General features: G+C 39.0%; 1 pseudogene; it reads left to right on the plus strand.

The window, feature by feature from the left end:
* Nucleotides 1-12865: 12865 nt before the first annotated feature.
* LOC110145078 (large ribosomal subunit protein uL15m pseudogene) lies at nt 12866-14525 on the plus strand (annotated as a pseudogene).
* Nucleotides 14526-20530: the final 6005 nt, after the last annotated feature.

The following is a 20530-nucleotide window of genomic DNA, read 5'->3' on the forward strand; positions in this document are numbered from 1 at the left end:
GGTGTATTCTATCTATGTAGGAAAAGCTTAGAAATAGCATTCCATATTTGTAAAGAGTTACAGCTGAACATATGTGAAATTTGTGTAACTGTGATTGATAGAGAATGTCAATCCACAGTACAGGGAACTGAGGATTTCAATTTTGGTTGTGTTTCTCTTGTACTGATTTCTTACCAAATTAGAAATAGGTATAGCTATTTTGAGCTTCCCAGGTGGCACTGGTGGTAAAGAATCCATCTGCCAATGCAGGAGACATAAGAGACACAGGTTCAGTCCCTGGGTTGGGAAGATCCCCTGGAGGAGGGCATGGCAACCCACTTCAATATTCTTACCTGGAGAATTCCATGGACAGAAGAGTCTGGTTGGCTACAGTTCATGGTGTCACAAACAGTTGGACATGACTGAAGCAACTGAGCATGCACACATAGTTATTTTATGAAAGCCGGGTTATTTTTAAGGTGATGTTATCAAGATATGGTGATTAGTTAACTTAGCCAAAAAGTCAGTGAGTCTAACCTGGAGAGGAGCATGAGCAGCTCCTGGGAAGCACTGAAGAGCCAAGGGAGGGATAAAATATAGGGGTCAGATTTCCAAGGATATGTGAACCTGACCAAGGAAGAGAAAGACTCACAGGCCAACTTCTTTTAAGTCCTTTCTCCTCAATTTGTTGCTGTGCCTTGGGAAAAAAAAAAAAAAAAAAAAAATTGCTGACTCAATCCTCGGACTTGGATGACCTAACTTCATTATAGAAACTATCATAGTTAATAAATATCATTGAGGCTTAACTAACTGAATGGTCAGACATTCTTTGAAGTCTGGAAAATGAAAAAGTGATGCATTTCATTTTTATAACAGGATTTGAGGCATTTATGAGAACTTCAAATAAGGAAGGCCAATTGGCAGTTTGACATATGATTCTATAGCAGGGTTTTTCTATTTCAGCTCAACTGACTGCTTGGACTGGATCATTTTTTGTTGGGAGCTGAGGGGAAGGGGAGTATGCTGTGCCTAGAAGGATGCTTTTCAGCAGCACCTGCCCTAAAGCCATTTCACAGCAGTAACAGACTCCTCCCCTGCTCATCAAAAATGTCTCTAGTCATTGCCAATTTTCCCCTGGAGGAAACATCTGCTCCCAGTTGAGAACCATACATATATAATGTGGAAATATAAAGTCTATGGTCAAAAAATAGATTTGGGTATTACCTTTGAGGTAATTGTTAAATCTTAAATAATGGTGGAAATTCTGCAGAAGTATGTTTAAGGTAAAAATAAATAAATAAGAAGCCAAAGTCACTGGAGACGTTAGAACCCTTTCTGTTGTAAATGATAGTTATCTAACTCAAATTAAAGAAATAAGGACATTTATTGGACTTTTAGAAATGAGATCTTGTTAACACCAACATCTGAGGAACCAGAATAATGTGCTCATGAAGGAAAAGAAAGAACAGGCAATGATGTAAAAAGAAACCCAGAAAAAATGGTAATAAAAAACAAGGAGATTCATTATCTTCCCTATTCAACTCATACTGAATCTCTCTGTTTTGAGACTGCGTTCAACTTTCCTGTTTTCCCTGAAGTTATTACTATATCTTCACTCGTTACTATCATTCTTGTCTCTGATTCCTTTTCTTAGTGACTATGCCAAGCAAGCTTGTGATTAAGTGGGCTCTTTGCAGCAGTATCTGTTTCTGTTTTGTAAATTCTGCTTTTCTCCTTCCAGCTAGCTTTCTATTTCCTAAAGGATAAAAGCTTGTGTTGTAGTAGGCATCCAGAGCCTCTGACGGGCTCAATGTAGCTAGAAAGTCAATAGATATTTCAGTAGTAAAAGCTGATTGGTGCCATATATTGTTATTTTAGAAGAGCATCATTTCAGTAAACATTAATGAGTATTTTTCTCATGCACTATGCTTTGTTCTAGGCACAACCAGGAAAAATAAAGATGCCACACAAACTCAGAGCAATATTAGCTTAGCATCACTCTCCAATGGTGCTCCCTCTCTATACCACCTACCAACATGCTAATTACTACTCACCTCAAAGAGAGGTAAATCTGGCTTCATTTTCCTTCTAAACTTCAAACTTATTTTCCCACTAAAACATTCTAAGACACACCTATAATTGTTTTCCTTGAACCCAATCTGTGTTTCTGACAAGAATATGGTATGCTATTTAGAAATAGTACTAAGTGAGGAATAGAAAGACATTTCCATTCTTACATTACTACTAACTTTTACTATGAAATTTCATAAAAGTATTGCCCTTTCTGGTCATCAGTTTCCCACTCTGTAAGGTAAGGTAGTTTGATAAATGATTTCTAGGTGCTCTTCTAATTTTGACATAGGATTTAGTGATTTAGTCAACTAAGTCATTCTACTTGATGTTTGACTGCAGCATCTGTAAAGTCTTATGCCCTGTAGAAGATAGCAATACATTATGTATAAATTTTGATGATTGGAAAAAGTAATTTAGTAAAAGCATCAAATGAGTGTTCAGCTTTATAATAAGTCATGTCAGTTGACAACATTTCTTTTTTTGTGGCAAACGGATCTAGTTCATCTTGGCAATAAGATAGAGGTGGATAGACCTACGAATACTATTGCAACTAATTCTGCTTCCAGCTACTTCGAGAGAATGCTGAGGTTAGCAAGACAGGGAGGTGGGCAATAAATTGCTTTTTGTATAGATGGATATATTTTACTTTCTATCACAAGACTGCCTAATAAGTGAGTCCCTTGAGCACAAGCTGGCTTCTATGAATATTATTTAATCTTCACATTTCATCACTTTAATTTAAATAATATCCCATATTTTACTTTATCTACAGATAGCCAAGCTTTATCATCACAATGCTGTGCTGAAAAATCACCCCTCCCGATCCGATGGGTGCCTATTTGATGAGTCTTTTGCTGTGAGCAGGGATGCCTTGCACATATATTTTATGCCTCCTGTCCAATGCTAATAATCATGCAAAATAAAAAGAGAATTTGTGACTCCCTCTGTTTTGTAGAGTTCCTAGAAGTTAAAGACTATGCACAACGACCACCGAGTTAAATGTGCCAGTTACTCGTGTTTCAAACTATGTATATGCATTGCAAACCTTCACATTTGCAAAATATAACCATCTGCAAACTATTTCCATGCATTTCCAAATATTGCACACATAATAATAATCAAAAAGGAAAAATAATTAACTGGATGCTTCCACCCTAATATCTCCTATTTATAGATTTTGTTGTGGTTGGTATTTCCTTCCAGCCTTTGTTTGTGCAGACATAATTTACATTTGGCTTTTTTACACTGCATAACGTTTCTCATTCTGCCTCACAGTCATTATAATGTAAAATGGCTGCTTAACATTCAATTTCTCATGCTCAGACTAAGCCAAATGGTACTTATTTGCCATTTCTTATACCCAGGCCACGATCTGGGGCATAAGAACCCTTGCATGTACTATTCCCAGGGCTTAAAAATGTAGGCCCATCTTCCATATGTTCACATTCTCTATACATACTTAAAGGCTGAGTTCTAGGAATATGATTTCAGTAGAAGTTTTCAACCCCGGAGAGGATTCACTTCTCCTTTCTCTGAATTTCCAGTTAGCTTTCATTTGCTATCTTGGATTTCCCCCTTTGAATTACAGATGTGACTAAGATGCATTCTTTGGTTTAACTACGAGATCCTTGGAGAGAAAACTCATGTCTGACCTTTCATTGTGTCTTCTACAGCAACCAGTACCTACTGGAGACAAATAAAAGCTGATGAAATAAGTGATATGTGGGCTGTACTTATTTTCTATAGCTGTCTTATAAAATTACTGAAAATTTGGTAGCATAAAACAATTTTTTAAAATTTTACTAGTTGTGTAGATTAGAAATATAATCCAGGTCTCACTGGGTTAAAATCAAGGTGTCAGCAGAGCTACCTTCCTTTCTATAGGATTTTCTAGGTGAGGATATGTTTCCTTGCCTGTGCCTTTCTTCTGTAATTACAACTACTTTTCACTCTGACTCAGCTGGAAAAGGTGGTCCGATTTTACAGACTCATGGGATTAGATTCCATCTAGATAATCCCAAATATCCCTATCTCAACATCTTTAATCATATCCGTAAAGCTACTTTTGCTAAGTAAGGCACAGATTCATAAGCTCCAGGGATTAAGACTTAATATCTTTGGGACATGATTATTCTGCACTACCACAAATGCTCACAGTAGAGTTAAAATAGAATGGAGCTGAGGAGTATTCAAAATGATTGGGAGTGTCCCCTCCTTAAATAGCTAAGAAAACATTCAGAAAGGAAAAACTTCTTGTTCCGAAACCCAAATAGAGTAAACGAAAAATTAAGATCTTGACTCACTGGGCAGTAATCTTCGTATTTAACTCTACCTGTTCCCCATATCTCTGCTTCTTAGTGGAAACAGAAAATATTTTACTTGATAAGATGTATAAGGCTGAAAGAGCTAAAGATATTTGCTCAAAATTACATAGATGGAAAGAGAAAGAGCCAGGCTTGAGTTCTGCCTCTTGATGAATTCTACTCTAGTGTTTTTCCTTGCAGACCACGCTGGTCACCATCCCCAGGTAAGTCCAATAAACAAATAATGAAAAAAAATCCAATAATGACTTACTGCGACAAAAATTAATTTCCTTTTTATATTCTCAGCAATAACAAAAAGTTGGTTAATAAATCTAAGTTGTCTAGACTCCCTTGGGGGTTGTCATTGGGGGAGAAATTGGGTTATCTCAGGAGAAAATTCCTCCCATGACTCTGAACAATAAGGTGATCTATTCCTTTCTAAGAGCTGTAAAGTATATCCTCTTTGAGTGCCCTTGAGAAAAATCAAAACCCTGAAGATACTTTAGCCTCAGGACAGGCCAAGACAACCAACTGTACTGATGAAGGGAGTGAAGATTCTAATTGCCATTACTGCTCTGCTGAGCAAGGGATAAGAAGGCTTGTCTGAGCCCAAGTGTTTGGGAAGTGTGAAGCATTGAAAGGAAAAGAATTTCTGAAATTATTCTATAGAATGGAAGCGAAGAGTCCTAAACCCATTAGAGTATACATATGACTTTCGCATCTCTTCAGTTAATTCTTAGAATACCTTGTGAGGAAGGGGTTTTTCTTAGCCCCAATTTACATATTGAAAAATCAGTCTCCGATTGTCATAAAGGGATTTGTTCAAGATTATCTCAAACATAGTTTCTCTGACCAAATTTTTTCCATGATGTCATGTTCCTATAGAGGAATGTCGTTATATAACTACAAATTAAAATGTTCACAACATTTATCAAGGGTCTAAATAAAAAAGAAATATGAGTATAACTGACTTTTGACTATCTTTTTTCCTTACCTCCTCATTCCTAACTATATCCTTAGGGAGCTCTCACGTACAAACTGTTCATCTTCCCTGTAAAGTCCACCATTTTTTCCAACTTCTAAACTAACTTTCCTTTGCTGGGGACTGTTATATCTGTTGTTAACAAACATCTCCAGTATGTGCTGCCACTTCCCCCAGATACGAATTGCTTTTAAGCTCTTTCTGAGTACCACCACCTCTCCTGCATCCACACCTGCTTCTTCTTGATACCACCACATCCATTGCATATAGAGTATATGTTTCCACTGACTCTGCCATGTTCCCATTATCCCCATGCTGTTATGCCTACCAAATTCCACAACTTTCATTAGACACTACTATTGTTTAGTCACTAAGTTGTGTCCAACTTTTTGGGACCCCATGGACTGTAAGCCATCAGCTTTCTCTGTCCATGAGATTTCCCAGGCAAGAATACTGGAGTGGGTTGCCACTTCCTTCTCCAGGGGATCTTCCTGATCCAGGAATCAAACATGCATATCCTGCATCTCCTGCATTGGCAGGTGGATTCTTTACCATGAGCCATCAGAGAAGCCCATTAGACCCTATTACCAATATAATTAAGTATCATTAAGGTCCTGGAGATTTCACTTTGGGGCAAATTCTATAAATATTTCTCTTATTATTATTGTATTTTATTCAGTTTTCAGCATGACAAATTATCAAAGTAATGATTTGCTGAACTCTAACTGCCTTAGAGAAAGTAATAATTATCTTAAACTTATACACGTCCTCTTGTGGAGCCAGACACAAAGCCTATAGATGACCTCTTCACCCTAACAATTAAACGAACAGTCCTGAGGTACTCTTTTATATTCTCTCCAAAAGGCTCCTCACAGCCTCCCAGAAAGATTCTTAAAAGGCTCATTTCATTATGGTTCAGGCATGAACCGATCTATAATACAGCATTACTTTGACCAATTAATGGATTGTAAGAAAAGAGAATTCATTTGGCCCTGACTAGCAAAATTTTCTCTCTAAAGAGACTCAGTTAATGTTTTAGGATTACATTTTCTTTTCTCTACAGATCCAATTACACAACTTGGTTCTGCAGTGAATGATATTCCCATAATCTTAATAATGTAAACAATTTGGATTTTTTTTCACAATTTTGTTAACAAAGTATAGAATTCTTGTCTATAAATCATGGAAATGTTAAAATTATGCTACAATTCTTAGAAACTAGGAGACAGAAAAAGGGACAAAAGAGAGAGAAGAAGAGTGTATACCTAAGCAAAATGCATCATTTGTTTTGAGAACAAACTGCTACTACTACAGTTTATTAAACTTAGGGTAAAGTAAGGAGTACCAAATACCCACCAGAAAAAGTGAAGCCAAAGAAAAGTAAGAGATTGCCCCTCGTAGTAAACCCTGCATGAGCAGGAGGAGGGTAAGAGTATATATTTTGCTGTTTGTCCTGCCATAGTAAGAGAATATTTGGGGGATCAAGCTCTTGTATACTTGAATCAATTTCTTCTCAATGTGCAAATGGAATTTACCTATCCTAGATAATACGCACGAACCCATGGTCGAAGAGCACCAGCCTATTATAACCCAGAGTAGGTATACCCAGTTTTCCCCTTCTCTCTTCTAGGCAAGAAAGACCAGTCACTTGCCACCATAAAGGGTCCTAAAGATCAGGGAAACAAATCTTCATCTGACACTGACTTCTCTGCCTCCACAATCTTGTGCCTCCTTAAGCTCTGCTATAGGACAGAGCCCAAAACTTGAAGAAGGCCTTTTGTAACTTCTCAAATTTTTATAAACATGTTATCATGAAATGAAGGATAAATTCCATGTTATCCACAAAAGAAAATTTTGTAATTCAGATAAGTAAATATACAACATTTGCTGTTGTTCAGTCACCCAGCCATGTCCACCTCTTTGCAACCCCATGGACTGCAGCACGCCTGGCCTCCCTGTCCTTCATCATCTCCTGAAGTTTGCCAGAGTTTATGTCTGTTGCATCGGTGATATTATCCAGCCATCTCATTCTCTGATGCCCTCTTCTGCCCACAATCTTTCCCAGCACCAGGAACTTTTCCAATGAGTTGGCTGTTTGCATCAGATGACCAAAAGCTTCAGCATCAGTTCTTCCAACCAGTATTCAGGGTTGATTTCCCTTAAGATCGATGGGTTTGATCTCCTTGCTGTCCAAGAGACTTTTAGGAGTCTTCTACAGCACCACAGTTTGAAGGCATCAATTCTTCGGCCTTCAAGGCCAAATATACAACATAACCATAACCAATATACAACATCCCATGTGAAGAAAGAGTGCTGCCATCAGCCATTTTCCGGTGACTGGCTTCCTGCACTGCCGGATGCCTATTTATGAACTGCCTGTCACTTAGAAGAATGATGTGCATCAGACCAGCTTTTTGGAAGAGTCATGCACATGTTAATAAAAACTGTAAAACAAACAAACAAAAAAGCACTTTGCTCTGTTCCAAAATCATAAGGCAAATGTTTATTAACCAGCAGTAGCTGTAAAATTTTTGTATCATAACATCTAGGAGGCCCTAAAAAAAATTTGTTGAAAGTAGACATTATAAACACACCATTAAAAATGGTAAACTGTTTTACCATAAATATTTTTTCCCTAAGTCCACACGAAATGAGAGTGGGAAAAGAAGCTATGAATCCAATTGCCTATCAGACTCCTACCATCCTTTTTAAATGGGACACAGAAAATACTGTTTCTATATCCAAATTACAACCCACATGTGATACCTACTAGGAAAAAGGACATTTTGTATATAATAAATAATTAGTCATCAACCATTTTTTTGCCAGTCTATAATTGAATGTTATTTTTTTGCCTGTTGGAGGAATTTTCAAAATTATCTGGACCTTCTAAAGCTTATAAAAAAGTGAACTGTCTTTCTTCTTGTTTCTTTCATCCTGTGGAATAATTCTCAGCAGTTAGAAAGCATTTGGGTATACCACTGATTTGTAGCCTGCAATCATTTTTTTATATAGCCATAAACACTAAACTTTGGATGGCCCATCTAGTGCATGATACTGATTCTAAGATAGCAAGGGATTAAGCGAATTTCAAAACTGCAACTCACCAAAGAGGCCCAGAGATTATATCCACCCATTTGTGTTTAAAACTGCAGAGTCATTCAAGAAAAAATTGTTACTATAGCTCCACACCTGGAAGTGATCCCTGATCATCTTTGACATTTTCCAAAACAGAAAATCATTTGGCTTTATTTGAAATGTCACTCCTCTGCAGGTGAAGAGTTTATTCATTTTGGAGAGTGCAGGATGGAACAAACCATGCTGATGCATGCTGGCTACAGAAAGTTTAACAAAACTGACTACATTCTTGAGAAATAAAATTTGAGTGTTTGCTGAATCATGTGGAGGCAATGAGCAAAAGAAAAGCTCTTAGTTAATCTTCAGAAGCAGTAGGGTGCTGAGGGAAGTTTCCTGGTCTAAGAGTTAGAATGCAGGATCTGACTTCCAATTTCAACTCTAACTCTCTGGAGGAGAGTCAGCCACCTCCCTAGGTCTCTGTTTCTACATCTATAAAAGCACAGTTGGAAATACTATTTGGTAGTAGTATTAGTTCTTTGGTCTATTTAAAAGCCTTTGCTTTCTCATTTTTCATTTTATATCTCATCCTTAGGCTCCTCATCTGAAAAATAGGGCTTAAAATTCCAGGCCCTGATAGAGAATGCTGTTCTTTATCCAGAGAATATGGATGTGAATCCACTTTGAAAACCATAAAAAAAATCATGCATGTGTTTTATTCACTGATATAGCTGTAAAATAATAATATATTTTAAAGAATCTATTGCCTCTATTTGCCTAAAATATTTTTTAAGCATTAAAATTGAGTGTTATGGCCATAACCTAATTTGTATGAATTGATCAGATAATTCTAATCTCTTAACTCACATGGACATGTTATCTTTTAGAACAGATATGGAATTTTCTTTCTGGACAAGAATGGAAATAGCTGAGAATTCACACCAGCCATCCTCTAAGTGTGGACCTGGAGTAGCGTCATTTGAGAAATGCAGTGGTAGTTTCTCTTGAGAGGAAAGAAAGCTCACAGTCATTCTGAAGAAGCTTCATGCTTTCTTATGTGGGGCTCTTCACTGTTCTCTCCCCCTGCCATTCTTTGTGGTTATAAATCTGGCATCACCTGAAAGAATCTCTATGATGAGTATTCTTTGTGAAAATATCTCTCCTGACATATCTTTAGCCACTCAAACCCTTCCCTACAGTTCTTACTGCTACCTTAATCAAACTGTATTTCTCACTATTCACTGTATATTGCCCCTTATTTTCTTACTTCTGTTCATGTTGTTTCTTCACTTGGGATTCTTTCCCTCAGTGGTTCCATGGTGAAATTGTCTCCATCTTTCAAAATCCATTTGAAATTTAAACACTGGATGAAGACTTCTATGATGACCCTCACATGTACACACCACTGTATTTTAAATGGATAACCAACAAAGACCTACTGTATAGCACAGGGAACTCTGTTCAATGTTCTGTGGCAATATTGATGGGAGGAGTGTTTGGGGGAGAATGAATAAATGTATATGTATGGCTAATTCTCTTTGCTGTCCACCTGAAACTATCACAACATTGTTAACAAGCTTTATTTTAATACAAAATAAAAAGCTGTTTTTTCCCTGAAGGTTTGAATGTTTCCATCCTCTGGAATCCACAGTTTTTTAGCCCCATCTAAGAAAGTACTCAACAATATTACTTTTGCTGCTTACCTCTCTGGTTTTAAAAAAACTTTTTTAGAGAACAACATCCTTTATTCGGCACCAGTAATGCAATAAGTTTATCAGTAGGGTCTCTTAATTCATTCCAACACTGACATGCTCACCTGCTCGCCCCTCTAGAGATGGTTCTGTCTGAACTGGAGTCCCCAGGAGCGGCTTGTCCAAGTCTTTGTTTCTTTGTCCAAGTTTCCATACATTTCCGTGTGGCCAAGGGCCCTGCCACTGCCGTCACACGGTACCACTGGAATCTCGATTTTGCTCACAGGCTACTCTGCTATCAGATCAACTGCAAAGTTTTCATTGACCTCTTTCTGATCACCTACAAATCAAACTTGCCTGTCGCCTTTACATCGTAAACCTGAACCGTCTGCGTGACCTTCTTCCTGGTAAGTAAGGCCCACACCCCGAAGCCTCTGGTGCCCCAGGGCAGGCTCTGCGTGGCGCACCACCCAGTCTTAGCACCCTAAGGAACGCCAGCACTGCTCCCACCTTGAGCACCGACCCTTGATCCGGCGGTCCAAGAAGCTGACCGATGACGCATGCACACTGCTGTCCTATCACTGATTTAAATCCACGTGCCTTTGGGCCGAGATGTGGTCATTACAGTATTTCCTTGAAGACGGCACATAACAGTTAATATGTGCTATATGAATGTGTATAGATTACTAAATTTAAATGCTACCAATTATCTCAGCATAACCAGGCTAGTAAAACTAAGTATAACTAAGTCTTACTAATTCTGAGTCCCCAGTACCTACAGGAAATTTTGTCTCTTGCAGAAAGAGTCGTTTTTTCCTCAGAAACTCTGAGACTCACTCAAGAAGTCTGCTCATGTTTTGCTTATGGATGTTTGGAATGTTCTGTAACCCTTATTCAGCTCATGATACCTCATGATGTCTTCAAAGTACAATTGTTCCAGGTAAAGTTACCTTTTCCACTCACTTTGTAGTTTACCAGAATGTTTTTGTCACTGAAAACATCCTTGAATGTCATCTTTGTGCCTTTATTTATTTTTTTAAATATTTATTTATTTGACTGTAACGGGCATTAGTTGTGGCACCTGGGAGCTCCGATCTTCACTGTGACATGAGGGGTCTTTAGTCGCAGCATATGAGATCTAGTTCCTGATCAGGGATTGACTCTGGACCCCTGCATTGGGAGCTCAGTCTTAGCCACTGGACCACCCAGGAAGGCCCCCATCCCTGTGTATTTATGCACATTCTTTCTTCTCTCTGTGATTGCCATGACTTTCTTCTCTGCATGTTAAAGTCTTATGAATCCTTAAAAAGCTAGATCAAGTGCCTCTTAAGATACTATCCCTGTTTTCTTAATGGGATTTGACTCTTAACCTTCTTTGAAACTTGATTAGCAGTTTATAGTAATTGTATTAACTTACTTCCTCTAGAAATGGAAGTATTCTTATCTCTACTACTACCATGAACTCATCTTCCCTCTGCCACACTTCTACCTCCCTCAACCCTCCACACACACAACACCTAGTATCTTTGAGGTCAAGACCAAGTATGTTTCATCTCTGTAGTTCTCACATTACCTGATACATTACCAAGTACATCTTTGAGGATCAGTAAGTACTGATGAACCTAAAGTACATAAATTGCAGAGGAAAGATTCAATGGAATTTCAAGATTTACCTTTCAACTGCCCTGTCACAGTCGTGCAAACAGTCCCACAGCATTAGACAGAGGAGAGAGTACAAAGCCTAAGAGCTCCAGAATCCTACCCAGGACCTAACCCAGGACCTTACTAGACTTGTGGCTGTATCTGTGCCTCAATAGTCCAAGTGGAAAATGTAAATAACAGGGCTGCCACATAATCTGGAAGGCTGGCACCAATGCATATGCAGAGCTCCCGGGAGTAAGGGAGTCCTCTTCCCAGGGGCTTGCCTCTGAACCCATAGTGAATGGGTAACCTCTCAAAGAACTGAAATTTTTACAGCGGAATGAGTTTAATACCTGGATTGGAGATGGGTGAGATGTCCTTGCCAAATTACCTGCACAGTGTCCTATGGCTAGAAAGCAGTGGTGGGACATAGCCCTCCAAGCAACCTGGTCACTTCCTTGAGCAAAGGGCAGCAGTTTGCCACAGGGAAGAAGGAAGCAGGCAAGAACGCTCCCCAGGAAGGTGGAGAGATGGTGGGAGGCAGGACACTGCAGCTGCACAGGACACTGCAGTCCCACTGCATGTTCTCCATTGTCACGTCAAACTTAGCTTACGAGACAAAAATTCAGATATCAAATTATTAAAAATTTTAAGATGGCAACCAACCGCAGAACATTAAACACTAAATGCAGGGCCCCGTGCAGCTGCACCAGTTACAGGCTCATGAAAGTGAAAGTTGTTCACTTTGCAACTCCATGGACTGTAGCATGCCAGTCTCCTCTGTCCATGGAATTCTCCAGGACTCTTTACCGTTTGAACTACTCAGGAATCTAGTAGGTTCATGAAGTCACACTAAAATTAGTAATAAATCTCTAGAGTTGATGTAAAGTCTACATTTTCATGCACTGAATAGTAAAAAGATATGTGAATCTTCAAGATTTGCTGTTTATATGGAATCACTGGGCATCACACCATGAATATGGACCTAACTTTAGTCTGAATATTCCTCCTTTCTAATCCTGAACCCCCATAAAGGAAGAGGAAGGGCTTCCCTCATGCTCAGCGGTAAAGAATCCACTGGCAGAGATCTCGTGGGTCTGGATGCCAGGCGCCCTGCTGCGTCTCATGCAAGCGGGTCATGGCCGGCCTGGTGCGGGGCGCAGGGCCCGGGGCCCTGGACCTGCTTCGGGCTCTGCCTCGTGTGAGCCTGGCTAACTTGAGGCCGAACCTGAGCTCCAGGAAACCGGAAACACGACGGAGAGGTCAGAGAAGAGATAGGAAGTGTGGCAGGGGCCACAAGGAAAAACGTCAGAGAGGAACCCGGCCCCAGCTGGGCTTTGAAGGAGGCCAGACTCCATTTTACCTTCGAATCCCAAAATACGGGTTTAATGAAGGACACAGCTTCAGACGCCAGTATCAGCCTTTGAGTCTCAACAGGCTTCAGTACCTGATTGACTTGGGCCGTGTTGATCCCACACAACCTACTGACTTAATCCAGCTGGTCAATGGGCGAGGTGTTACCATCCAGCCATCTAAAAGGGACTGTGGAGTCCAGCTGGTAGAGGAAGGCGCTGAGACCTTTAAGGCAAAAGTTAACATCAAAGTTCAGCTAGCTTCTGAGCTGGCCATCGCCGCCATCGAGAGGAATGGGGGTGTCTTCACGACCGCCTTCTACGACCCGCGAAGCCTGGAAATTCTGTGCAAACCCATCCCATTCTTTCTCCGTGAGCAACCCATTCCCAAGCAGATGCTCCCCCCGAGGCACTAGTGCCCTAGTACACTGATGCGAGAAACCGAGGCTACCTGGCGGATCCCACCGGATTTCCCGAAGCAAGACTGGAGCTCGCCAAGAAATATGGCTGTATTTTACCCGACATCACTAAAGACGAATTCTTCAAACTGCTCAGTACTCGGAAGGATCCACGGCAGATTTTCTTTGGTCTGGCTCCAGGATGGGTGGTGAACATGGCAGACAAGAAGATTCTGAAACCTACGGATGAGAAGCTGCTTGAATTCCGTTCCTGAGCTCCGTCCAGGGGAGCCAGTGGTGAGGGCACCGGAAGGGGCGGTGACGCGTGTTTCCCACTGCATTGGTTCAGTCTGTGGTTCTGCGACGGATGATGTTTTCTGTGTAATCACTTTTTTTTTTTTAATCAAAATTAAAAGTACAGTAAGCAAGGGCTGCATAGAAAATGTAGATCTGTGTGTGTCTCAGCAACACGCGCTTGCTGGCACGCTGCCCAAGGGAGCGGGAAGCTCTTAGACCACTTCCCCCTGAGTTTTCCATCATCTTCCCTTTCAGGTCTTGTCTTATTTGCTGCAAATCAGAATGAATGCAGATGGGCTGGGCTCCCTTCATTGTCCGCTTGGTTGGGGTCTGAGGGCTGCTGAGGAGCTGGTGTACCTCTTGGTTAGCCCTGAGGAAACTCTTACCCAGAGTCGAGACAGCAACCCTTCAACCCAGACTGATGAAGATGTTGGATGTGAGTGTAAGGCTGGTGAATAGTTTTTAAGTATTGCAGTATTTTCTGGCAAGGTTAAAATGAAAATTCCAGGTGAATTCATTTTTCTCAACTCTGGCAGAGCTGTCAGAAACGATCAAGCCATTAACATTTTTTTTTTCTTTGAAGAAGGTAAATGTTCTAATGATATAATTTTTCTTATTTCCTAGACTTTGAAAATCTTTGTGTTTCAGTCATCTTAAATGATTTTGAAGAAAACGGTCAATGGTTATATAAGCCATTAGAACAGTTAGTAATGTGAAAATTAAACTATTAATGTAAAAGGAAAAAAAAAAAAAGGAATCCGCCTGCAATGTGGGAGACCTGGGTTCTATCCCTGGGTTGCGAAAATCCCCTGGAGGAGGGCATAGCAACCCACTCCAGTATTCTTGCCTGGAAAATCCCCATGGACAGAGAAACCTAGCAGGCTACAGCCCATGGGGTCACAAAGAGTCAGACACTACTCAGTGACTAAGCACAGGAAGGAAAGCAGAGAGGGAAGAAGGTGAGAAAAAAGGGAATGAAGGGCAGGAAAGGAAGAGAAGAAGGAAGAAAACAAGCAAGTTCCACTTTCATTTTAACTAGGACATAGAAAAAAAAAATCCACAAATTCAAAAATACATACAATCTAAAGCAGCTGAAATTTGCCCTTAGCCTCATGGAATGAAGTGGCATAGAGAGCAGTGGTACATGTAGAGAAACCAAGTTTCCAGTGGGGCTGAAAAGCAGCAGAAAGAACCAAAAAGAAAAAAAAAAAGAAAAGAAAAAACTATTTCTTGGAGGCCAAGAGTCCAAGGAGAAAAGAGTTTGGAGAAATATTTTGAGCGGAGATGAGATGAAATAGACTGAGATCCGACTGAGATAGCATATGGGTTAAAATGGAGTGATTAAATGGAACCAAAGTCAAACAGTGAGAGTTAAGCCTTTAAAATTTCAGAAAAATCCAGAAGAACACAACTTCTGACAATAAGAGGCTCAGTCATGTTTCTGGGACAAGAACTATGCTTCTTGGTTATATTAACCAACAAGGAAGCAGAAAAACCCAGAACAGGAAGAAATCCTCCAGTGTCCAGTTTGATTGAGGCATGTGAAGAAGATACATCCTCACAGGAAAACTCACAGTATGATCCTATTTGAAGAAGACAGTTGGTATCATTTGCATCAGAGGACAAATTTGGAAGGCCATAGTATTCCTTGACCTCTTTTTCCTCTTCTCAAACCTTTGAAGAGCTACTTCAGGCAAATCCAGTTCATTCAACCATGTATTATAAAGAGATGATCTAACACAGCCTTGATAAAAAACACTATAAGAAAAATGGAAGAATCATAACTTACTATTGGAAAAAAGAAGATATACAAAAAGTATATTGCTATGCATTAATAACATGAAAATTATAATCAAAGATCTATTATCAAATTCAAAAGTTTAATAAACCAATCATGGCCACAAAGGAAAATGGCAAACTGAAAAAATAGGAATTGAGGAAAGAGGGAAGATAAGAGGAGGAAGTGAAATATAAGTGGCCAAAGTGAAAGAAGCACAAGAAAGAGTGGGTATTGTGGAATACACAGTAAAGAAAATTGAGGATAGGAATAAACACATTATATAAAGAAATGGAATTAAAATACATTAGTGAAAATGATAGATATGAAATGGGATGAAAATGGAATAAAGCAGTGGATGAAATAGAGTGCAGATATATCTATATGACAGATATAGAAGGTTGGCAAAGCAGGGCCAATATAAACAAAATAAGGTCTCTGAAGGAAAAAAAAAACAGACAAAAAGACAGGACAAATATTTTAAAATAAAACTGAAGGAAATTTTTCTGGCATAAAAAGGCATCAATTTAAATATTAAGAGAGTAAATTATGTACCAGTGTGGAAATGGTGAGCAGAATATACATTCCAAGAATAGTGGAGGGAGTGAGGCTCCTCCAATTGCCAAGATCCGGTGCAAAGATCAACTTACTGACACGACCCCCTCCAACAACACAAGATGATATTTGCAAATGATATGATTGTATTGCTTGACCCATGTAACTAACCAAAAACCTAGTATAGTCTGAGAATTCAGTAATACAGCAAGGCTCCAAACTATAAATCAGAAATAAAAAGAATCTATGTAAACAGAAAATAAGCTAGAGGATTAAATGGGGGTTGGGGGGAAGCACATTTATATCAGCTGTAAAGAAAAAAAAAGAAAAAAAGGAGAAAATTATTACGAGAAACTTAAGAAATATTCATATATTACACAAGGAAAAATTTAGAACACTACTGAAAATCTCAAAGGAACTGAACAAATTAAAAATACCTCTACTTCTTAAAAAGGAAGAATCAACAACAGAAGGATGTCAATTCTTCTGAGTTTATTTATAATGTAACATGATATTTATATGTTTTATGAGCTGCTGCTTCTCCCAGGCACAATTTCTACGCCAGAGCTCTGGAGCTGTTGGCAGCACAATGGCAAGCTTCTCTTTGAGTGAAACCCCACAGCACCCTGGTAGGTGGGTGAGGGGGCAGCCCACAGTTGGAAATCACCTCTTGGCTTGCCTCTCCTGTATCTAATCACTGCCTTACAAGCCTGGGCAAGGGCATTTAGAGCCTTGTACTCTCAGCATATTGCACCCGAGTAGAGTGTTCCCTTTAGGGACTGAATGGGAAATGAAAATCTTCATTTCTGAACCAAATTTGCCTAGCATTGAGCTTCTGAGATACAAATCAAGGCTGAATGCAGACTGCTGATGTCTTGCTCCTTCCAGGAAGAAAGTTCTCTTACTGGGAGCTGCTGGGGAGGGAGCCTTGTGTTCTTGGCTGTGGCATTCTGAAGTGAATTTTTCACCTTGCTGAGCTGGGTATAGAGAAGGAACTCAAACACCATAGATTCTGGACTTTCCCAATTTTTATGGTTTGTTTTTTTTTTTTTTTTTTTTGCTTCTTGCCCTTAGAACCATTTCTAGAGGCTTCAAATGGTTGCTTTGTATAATTTTCACTGTGGTAAAGAGATCAATAGAATTCCTCACACTGACATGCCAGGAGTTAATCTGCTAAACTTTTATTTGTAGTAAGAAAATTAAAGGAGAAAACTGTACCAAGATTTTTAATCAATCCGATTAGCAAAATCTAAGTATGTTTCAGTACACTCTGTTGATAACTCTAAATAAACCATCCTAAACATATAAATTTATATGATCCCTAGAAAGGCCAATCCTGAAAAACAAGTTACAAAAGCATTTACCCTTTGACCTGGCAGTTCTACTTCTGGTTTTTATCCTATAGTTATATCTGCATGCATAGCATTATTTCTAAGAACAAAATATTGGAAATAATGGAATTATTGAAGGAGGTTAAATAAAGAGTGAAGAAATAATCTATATAGTGATGTGAAAAGAGCTCCAGGATATATTCAATGGGGAAAAAAAGGTGTATACTAGCTTCTTTGTGAGAAATTGGAGGGGAGGGACAAATATATATTTACTTGAATTTTCAGAAAGAAATTCTGTATGTGAGTATGGGAGTAGGAGACACAAACCACTATGCATAAAATAAGTAACAAGGATATATTGTATAGCACAAGGATATACAGTCATTTTTTTCATAATAACTTTATATGAAGTATTATCTGTTAAACTATTGAATCACTATGTTGTACATCTGAAACCAATAAGATACTGTAAATCAACTATAATTCAATTAAAAATAATTAAAAAGGAAACTGTAAAGATATCAAAGAAATCAATAAAATTAGAAACTTGTACAGAACATAGATATGGCAGGGGTAGGAATGAGGTTTCCACAGTGTTCTTTTGATACTGTTAGGCATTTTGAACCATGCAAATGTATTATCCACATAAAAAAATTAAATTTACAAAAGAATCAAAACATAGAATTTCTAGTCGGATAAACTTACCAGACAGAAAGTAGCCTTTGCTTTTATTATATTCAGTTCCTTGAATTTACAGATGAAGAAATGAAGGTCAGGATAGAAAAAGGGATGACCCTAGGATACATGCCAAGTTCTTAGCAGAATTGGGATTGCGATTTATATGCTCCGATTCTAAATTAGGTCTTTGCCCACTTTTGAATATCTGCTTTTGTTATTAGAGAATCCTTTGTTTAACTTTTACTATGTATTATGGAAAGAAAACATATACTGAAAACTAATATACCCTGAGCCCTTTCTGCCCTGTGGTGCTCTCTATCCATCTGGAATGTGTGGCTTATCAAAATAGCAGCCTCCACATCACCCCTAATGCTGGCATGACAGCTCCATGTGCCCGAAGCACCTTTCATTAAAAATTCACGAAAGCAGACTCCAAATGGCCACATTCTGCAGCACTTTCTTCTTGCAAACCACTTTACTAAAGTTTTTCCCTTTTTTGGCCATCTTAGAAATGCCATTTTAGGCATTTGTCCACCTTGATGATATCATGGGTATTCATATCTAAATTCATATCTAAAATCATTCATATCTTTGGTAATGCCACAAAACAATCTGTCTAGAGATCAGAGGGATAGTGTCTAAATTACCAAATACTAAACCAGAGGTAAAAGCTGTTGAGAACAAGACTTGATTGACGCATATGAATTTAAGCTCTTTCTACAGATATTTCTTAATACATTGGCCCTGGTTTCTTCTCAAAATGTGTAAAGCAGGCATAATTTTTCTGTGAATGCTTTCTCCTGCTCACTACTCAGTCCCTGAGGTTTAACGATTGTTGAGGAGCACCAGCTACAGGATTAACCGTGTGATCCAGATGTGGCCAGAGGACCCCATCCTCCTGACCATAGTGATTAGATCAAGTATAGGCACATAACTCAGACTTTGCAGGTGGTACTAGTGGTAAAGAACCTGCCTGCCAATGCAGGAGACATAAGAAACATAGGTTTGATCTCTAGAGGAAGAAATGGCAATACGCTCCAGTATTCTTGCCTAGAGAATCCCATGAACAGAGGAGCCTGGTGGGCTATAGTCCATGGGGTTGCAAAGAGTCGGGCATGACTGAAGTGACTTAGCATGGAACATAATTCAGCCTGAGCCAATAAGAACACATAAAACTTTGCTGGCTGTGTCTAGAAAAGCCTCCCTTTTCTCTTGGAGTTGTTAAACTGAAAGAATGCTGCTGCTGTTACTGCTAAATCTCTTCAGTCATGTCCGACTCTGTGCGACCCCATAGACGGCAGACCACCAGGCTCCCCCGTCCCTGGGATTCTCAAGGCAAGAACACTGGAGTGGGTTGCCATTTCCTTCTCCAATGCGTGAAAGTGAGAAGTGAAAGTGAAGTCGCTCAGTCGTGTCCAACTCTTAGCAACCCAATGGACTGAAGCCTACCAGGCTCTTCCATCCATGGGGTTTTCCAGGCAAGAGTACTGGACTGGGGTGTCATTGCCTTCTCCAGAAAGAACGTTGAGTCTAGAGATTCCAGTAGTCAGCTTTGCTCTCACAAAGAAAGAATTCAGAAGAAACCCAACATAGAGAAATCAGAATCTGAAAGACTCCTGATGACAGTACTTGTACCTGAATCAGCTGTGTCTTAAAATTAGTCCTTGAACTTTCCAGTTCTATGAAAAGGGAAAAATAGGATCTTTTTTTGTGGCTATTTAGGCTAGATTTGAGGATCTGTCTCTTGCAGCTCAAGCATCCTAACAGAAAACTTTTCTTAATTATATGGTATGTTATAGAAACATTTTCTTACATTTTAATGCTCTCTAAATTATTTTTTCCAATAAAGTCCTCATGAAAACACAAAAATTATACTTAAGGAAGCAGATATTTAATGTATATTCCTTACTTTAATCTCAAATTCTCTGAAGCACTTAGAAGTTTTTCAGTAGAAAAACAAGATTCTGGAGAAAAAAGCACTAGGAATAATTTTTATGATCCTTCTTATAAGTTATAAAGCACAGTCATATGCTAGCAATCTCATTCTCCTTAGCAAATATTGAGAGATAGTAGAGTTCAGAGGAGCCATGGGATGGTGAAGAGTCAGACACAGTTTAGCAACTGAACAACAACTATCCCCACGACAAGTTTTTAAGGTGTTTCAGCAATATCATTTTGAAAATAAACAAAGCCAAGTCCTAACTTATCCAAATCACAGAGCTAAGAAAGGCAACAAGATCTGAATGCAAGTATTCAAATTTATTCCTCATATGTCCATTCCACCACACTGACTTAGATCAGAACAAACAAAATGTGACTGTTCAATTGAAAGATTCAATCTCAATTGCAACTGTTCATTTTCACCAGGGTTCTGAAAACCTTATGGATTCTCTCTTTT

This window comes from Odocoileus virginianus, chromosome 4, assembly GCF_023699985.2.
Source record: "Odocoileus virginianus isolate 20LAN1187 ecotype Illinois chromosome 4, Ovbor_1.2, whole genome shotgun sequence".
Classification (NCBI taxonomy): Eukaryota; Metazoa; Chordata; class Mammalia; order Artiodactyla; family Cervidae; genus Odocoileus; species Odocoileus virginianus.